Here is a 6,646-nt window from a genome sequence, read left to right as displayed (position 1 = left end):
AACTCACGATTTCTTTTTAGGGAGCTGTTTTTACCTCTCTATCCCATTTCACCTTTACATGGCCTGAAACAAGGCATCCAGATACAGAACTTCAGGAAGCTGGGACTGTGTTGCTGAACTGCTCCTGCTGGGGCTCAGGACAGTTTGGGAGGAGAATTAGGAAGGGGGTACCATCGTGGATGAGAGAAGCCCTTCCCACGTCCATGATGCCAGCCCTGTCTGCTGCTCCTGGCAGCTGTGGAGTAAAAGTGTGGAGGTTTTCAAATGCACCCCTTGTGGGGTTCTGCTTGGTCCTGGTGTGGCTGATGGTCAATATAGGGTCCTCCTTTACAGTGACACAAGTGATGTGAATCAGACACCCCCTGGCCAAACAGGGCACAGGCAGGTTTTTATCAGGCTCCAGTGAAACATGTCCAAACTCCCTCCCTCACCAGGAAGGGATGGGGGCGGAGGAGACCCTCTGTTCCCAGAGAGTGCTTGAGTGATGTGGCAAATGCTCCCTCATGTTTCCCAAGTCGGAATAGTCATTACTGTTAGCTCAATCAGAGCCAAGGCTTTCCTCCCAGAATAAGTATAAAGCCCTATTAAACCCACCTAATGACAACACAAATCATGTTGAACAGAAGATGTCTTGTGTTCCCTACTCAGGCTGCAGAGGCTTGAGGGTTTTGTCCTGGTTTTCCCATTCCTAATTTGCCTGTGGGAAACGCTGCCTTCCCCCAGCCCTTCCCAGTGCCAGCACACAATAGCTGCTTGTTTTTTGCCTAGAAGGAATCGCTGAGCCTTTAAATAGCTGGAATTTGGTTTATTTTCCTCTGTACTTCAGCTGATTCATTACTCAGTCATAGCATCCTAAAAGTGAAGATTTCCAAAAGCATTGGCATTTGCCTCCTTTGTTTTGTTTTGGGATTTTTTACCACAAAAAGATGCTCTGAATCTTAAATTTCATGCGCCAGCCCGGTGTTAGTGTCACTAACTAATCTTGCAGTGAATTGTCAGCTTCCAACAAATTAATTCACATGCCATTAAACAAACATGAACTGAGTAGTGAGGACTAGCAAGAGCTGATGGCAGTGTAGCTGGCTCAAATGGAATTGTAAAGGTCAATTATATTTTATGTTAGAGACACTTGGAAAGCTTAGTAAAAGCACTGTGGAGGCTGTCTGAGCTTGCTCTTCCCTCCAGCACTCTGGGGTCGAGGGCAGAGAAATGCCTCACGGAGTGCCCAGTTTTCATGGATGCTCTCATCTCTGCAATTGCTTTCTTTAAGTTCCTTTGCCCTTCCAGGAGCCTCGTGGCTTCTGTGCATTTTGAGAGGTTTAAAGGAAGGACAGACTCCATGGCCTAGAGTGCTGCCTCTGCCTGTGGCTCCCTGCACAAAGGCCCCCCCAGTGAAATGCCAGCCCGTGACTGCACCCAGGGATGCCACGCTCAGTCCATGCTTTTGGAGAGTAGGGATGAGTATGGTGTGGGAACCTGCAATGCATCCTTCAGACAGACAGGCGGCCTCTGGCACCTCTCCAGCTGGAACTGAGCTTCAAAGGTGTATTGATTGGTGCTAATATTGCTGTCTCCAAATGTGGAAGAAAAAAGGGTTTTTGTACTAAATAAACTGACATCATTTCTTATTGATAATAAACTAATACTACAGACTTAAACTAAGTAGAAAATGGAGTCTGTTCAGAGCTTGACTGTACATCTTCCTAGTCTTGGCCTGTGGCATCACCTATGTGTACAGCACTTCTAGAGCAGTCAGCTCCTGAGTCAACTTTTTCTCCCTCAGTCTGTCCCCTGCAGATGTTCAGCTTCCTAAATGGTCTCTGAGGATCTGCTTGGATCACATAATCTCATTGGTCATAACACTCTTCCCTGACTCTGTCATGAGCTGATCCATACTTCTTCCTTATCATCTGGGGAACTTAACTGGGAATGCAGTTCAAAGAAATGCAACCAATAGCAGCAGCTGAGCCTGGGTCAGAGAAGTCTTCTCTCTCTGCCCAAACACACAGACAACACAGTTCTTGAAGACTGTGAGATAGATTTGTGGCTTCTTAAGGAACACCACAGGGAACAGAACCTTCGCCTGGAGAGCAGATGTTTCTGGTAATAGGTAGGAAGAATTCTAAGAGTATTTGTAAATCTAATGCAGTGCATATAGGGCTTTATTATAAATATACTTCTTCAATGAGTTGACCTACAGGAGTATTCCAGCAGCAGTGGAATAAGGAAGTAAACAAAGTATGTGAAATAAGTAGGTTGGGAGGTCAAAAAGAAAGGGACACATACACATTCAAAGCTAACCACAAGTCCTTCCATCACTGCTGAGGCTTGGGAATGATACAGGGATATGAGGGGGGTGAAAACATCTATAGACCCTTCCTCTCTCTGCTCTCCCCTGGGTGCAGTACAAGCTGGACAGGCAGGATGAGGTGGGATGAGGAGGATGTGCAGCAGCCAGGAGAGACACTGCACTCAGGCTGCTGCCAGTGGAATGAGCTGAAGCCTCTGAGTCTGGCCTTGTCCATCTCACAGCAATGCGCAAAGGATGTGCATGTGCAGACTGAGGGAAGCCCATCCACAGGGGCCAGAGAAGGACAATCAGGTCAGCTGTCTTCTTTGCTATGCATGCTGCCAGTCGTTTCTTGGTTTCCATGGAAACTGGCTGCTGCAGAAATGATGTTATGAAAATTACTTCTGAGATTTGAAGCTAACAGATCTGCTTTGCTCTAACAGGAGCACAGACACTCATCACTGTACTGCCCTGTGTGTGATGTGAAAGTGGTTTCAGAGAAGTTGCAGGTATCCCAAAACAGCCTGCACCACCTGCCCTGTGTCACTGGCAGCCTCTGCAGCCCCAAACCCCAGCCAGGGGAGAAGGGGCGGAGGAGGAGGTGGAGGTGGAGAAGGCCAAGAAGAAGGAAGGAGCGGAGACTTCAGATCCCATTAGCTCCTTACTGATGGATACAGCTCACACCAGCACAAGAGGCAGCGCTGTTGTCATCTCTGGGGGCAGAAATTTCTTGTTCACCCTGCAAAGTCCAGGCCAGCATCAAGCCAGATGCACCAGCAAGGTGTTGAGCATGTGGTGAGATATCCAAGAGGCTGCAAGGAGACTGTGCTGCAGCACCTTAGGTGGAAATAATAAAGGCAGCAATGATGGCTTAGAGACGCATGCAGCCACTGTGAGGCTGCCTGTTCCTCTCACCCAGATACTGAGCAGGGGACTCTTTATTCAGTGTTTGCTTTCATCACCAAGTGGTCAAACATCAGTCTTGTTGGATAGGCCTACTCTTACATAAGTTGCTCTCAGAAATACATGTATTATTTAATAAACCAAGGTCGTGCCTTGCTGAGAAGCTCTGTAGCAACAAAATGAGCCAGTCTTGGATGGAATAATTGGCACAAATGCATGCAGAATTTAAAGGCTTAACTCTCCCTCCATATTATTAATTACTTCACTGAGTTTCATTTGGAAGGAGTCCATGAAAGTATAAAGAGGTACTTAACTCAACAAGAGAAACTCCACAGCCCAGGTCAGGCAGTGTAGTGGAGGCCTGTGGTCGATGATCAGGACCAGTGGCCTGAAGAGCAGCTGTGCCCACCACAGCAGTGACTCACATCTCCCATGGAAGGAGGCAGGACAGATGTGTAGAGCCCTGTGCCTGTTCAGCTTAATGCAGCGCTTGCACCTGCAGGTAAAACCTTCAGCAGAAAACAGCCTTGGATAATAATCAGGCAAATCACAAAGAACATCTGGAAACAGATGCCAGGAGAGTGGAATTAATTTCTAGCATGAATTTTGATGTTTCTAGAAGCTGATCCAACATTTTACAAAAATACTGTCAATAACACAGAAATGCTGAAGGCAGCCAAATCAGTCATCAAACTTTTTTTCCCCAAGTCCTGCAAATGACAGTTGATTATAGCACTAACAAACGAGTGTTTGTAGTTGAAAAGTTCCTTGGTGCAGTGAGAGCTACATGATCCTGGTATCTTCCTGTGAATATTTTTCTGCATCTCTGTGAAATCCACTCAAAATGACTACACCATACCCGGGACCCCATTTCTGGAGAGTCCCTCAGCAAGACTTTACAAAACTTGAGGATGTAAAACTAGAAATCCTGGGAGCAATGCATACTCTTTGTGGAATGTTCCATCTCCTTATGCAATGTTAAAGGGCTTCCATGCAGGCCTGGGGAGTATAAACACTAATTACTGAAGTTATAAAGAACATTACGGTACAACTAATAAGCAATCAGGTACCTCTTAATTTAGACCAGACCTTGATGGCCTATAGTCCATCAAAGGAGGAACAAAGCCCCAAAAACAGAACAGAAGGCAGATCCGGTGTTTTATGGAGGAAGTGTGTAGCTCACAAATGTCTGTAACTGCAGCATTGAAGATACACAGCATGAACAGACACATGATTTGCCAAAGACCTGCTTTTACATGTAAGTTTAGCTGATCAATAAAATGTTGAAAAGAACATTATAGTGACTCCATAGAAGAGGACAGCAAAAGAAAAATGCATTGTGTGATATATACAAGGCAGTGATTACATATACAGAAAAGGGAGCTCTGCTTGGGTTCTTTGGACTCAAGCTGCTGGACAGTTTGGGCATGATTCAGTTACCTACACACTGGCATTGAGTGCCTCCTGATTTAGTAAATAAGGTGCTTTTCCAGCTGATTTAAATCTGTCATGGGAGTAACAAAACACTCATATCTGAGAGGAGCTTGTTTGGCATGGACAGAGTTTTCAGGATTGAGTAAGCTCGCCGTCATGTAGCCTTTCCCAGATTTGCTTCAGAACCTTCCTCCCAGCTCGTGTCAGAAAAGGCTCAGATGTTCCTTGGAGCCTTGCCAGAGAGGGTAGACACTGATGTGAGGGAATCAGCTTTCCAGCCTACTGCCTTTCTTCCTGGATGAACAATTAATCTCAAAGCACTCCACCTCCTCTGAACACCTCTCACCCACGTGGGCAGCATTCCCTGAGAGAACAGCTCAGTAGTTTTCCTGATGAGTTTGCAAAGTGTTTGGCTTTGTGCTCCAGCTGGTCCAGCCATGGCTTAGCACTCAGGAGCTTCTAGGAAAAGCACAGAGCCAGGGTGTTGTCCAAGTGGTTGGGGCCAGAACAGAGTCAGGAGATGGATCCCATAGGTCCCACAAAGCAACCAGAGGAGCCAGGTTTTGTATCCAGCTAAGACTAAGGAGGAAGCTTGGTCAGAAGATAAGGCGATGCTCAGAAGACAAGGCAAGAGCCTAGACAGAAGAGAGGGACTCAAGGAGACCATAGAGGAACGACTGTCTGCCTTGTAAGAACCCAGTGAGTAAAGGATAGCTTTGTTTTCCAAAGCTTTATTCTGTCTTCCAATGTAATTTAGAGAGTGATGTTGTCAGGTTTAACCCCTTTTCTGTTTTAACAAAACTGCCTTGGACAGCAGTGTGATAAAAGGTGGGGAACAGCAGCACACAGTCAGTTCAGCTCAGTAGCCTGGGTGACATGCCAGCAGAGACAGCAACCCTGACAGCTCAGGGATGCCAGTCCATACCTTCCGCTGCTTTCAAAGCCTCAGGCTCCCCCTAACACAGGCAAATTCTCAGGTCAGGGAATGAATGCTCACATCTGACTCCTGGATTGTTCGACCGGTCCTTCATTTTTCAGCCAAACACATCAACTTTCAAACCAGTCTAGAATTTGCTTGACCCACAGTTGTGACAGGAGTGGAGACTGTAAGTTTCAGAGTTGGTTCCCAGTGTCCCTTTCCCATAGCAACACACAAAGCATGGGAAAATCACCCAACAGCCCTGTGCAAATAATTTTCTGAGAATCTGACAGATGCAATTTGATCACACAGTGATAACTGGACTCTTATCTCAGACCACGACAGAGGGGCCTTCTGACAGTGTCACTGCACATTTCCTCTGTAGCTTTGTCTCACAAACCAAGGCATTCCCTCAGCTCCCCGGTGCTGCCGTGCCGCTGCTGCGCCACAGCACTGACACTCGAACGTCCTCAGCACTGGGAGAAGAAACCAGGGCTGCTGGTGGATACACGCCCAGAGCTGCTGCAGGTGAGTCCAGCAAATGGCTTATATGAAATCTGTGTATCCTGATCGGTGATAAAACAGTACAGGTTTGTTTTGTTTTGTTTTAAGTGGCTCATGCATTTGGTTTCTCTCTCTGAGGGCAGTATGTAGGTGAGAACTTCACTTCCAGGAACTAGCAGAATTTTCCCCCAGATGGAAGTTCCTTGGTCAGTAACTGAGGCAGAGACAGAAAGGTGTTAATCATGCAGGAGCAGGAGGAAGTTTCCTTGCTGACAAGGTTCCTTAAAAACTCATCAGGGCAGAAGACACCAGCTTCACCTCTGACCTCTCAAACCTTTATCAAATTTTCCATCTGTGGCTGTCACCTACAGAACCATTTTCAAGTTTCTCTACAACTTGTTTTTTCCCCAGAAATTATACTAACAGAGTTTAAAAAATTGAAGTTATCAGTAAGCTTTAAGACTTTGAGAGGTTAGTGTTTTGCTAAAATATCAGTGATTGCGTGTTAAAAGGGATTTCGGAAACTTTTCTGAAACTTAGTTGGTTTAATTATGAAAAACTTACGTTTAACCAACACTTACATAAATCTGCAGACT

The sequence above is a fragment of the Sylvia atricapilla genome, chromosome 3, assembly GCF_009819655.1.
Source record: "Sylvia atricapilla isolate bSylAtr1 chromosome 3, bSylAtr1.pri, whole genome shotgun sequence".
In the NCBI taxonomy this organism is placed as follows: Eukaryota; Metazoa; Chordata; class Aves; order Passeriformes; family Sylviidae; genus Sylvia; species Sylvia atricapilla.
This window is presented reverse-complemented; position numbering follows the sequence as displayed.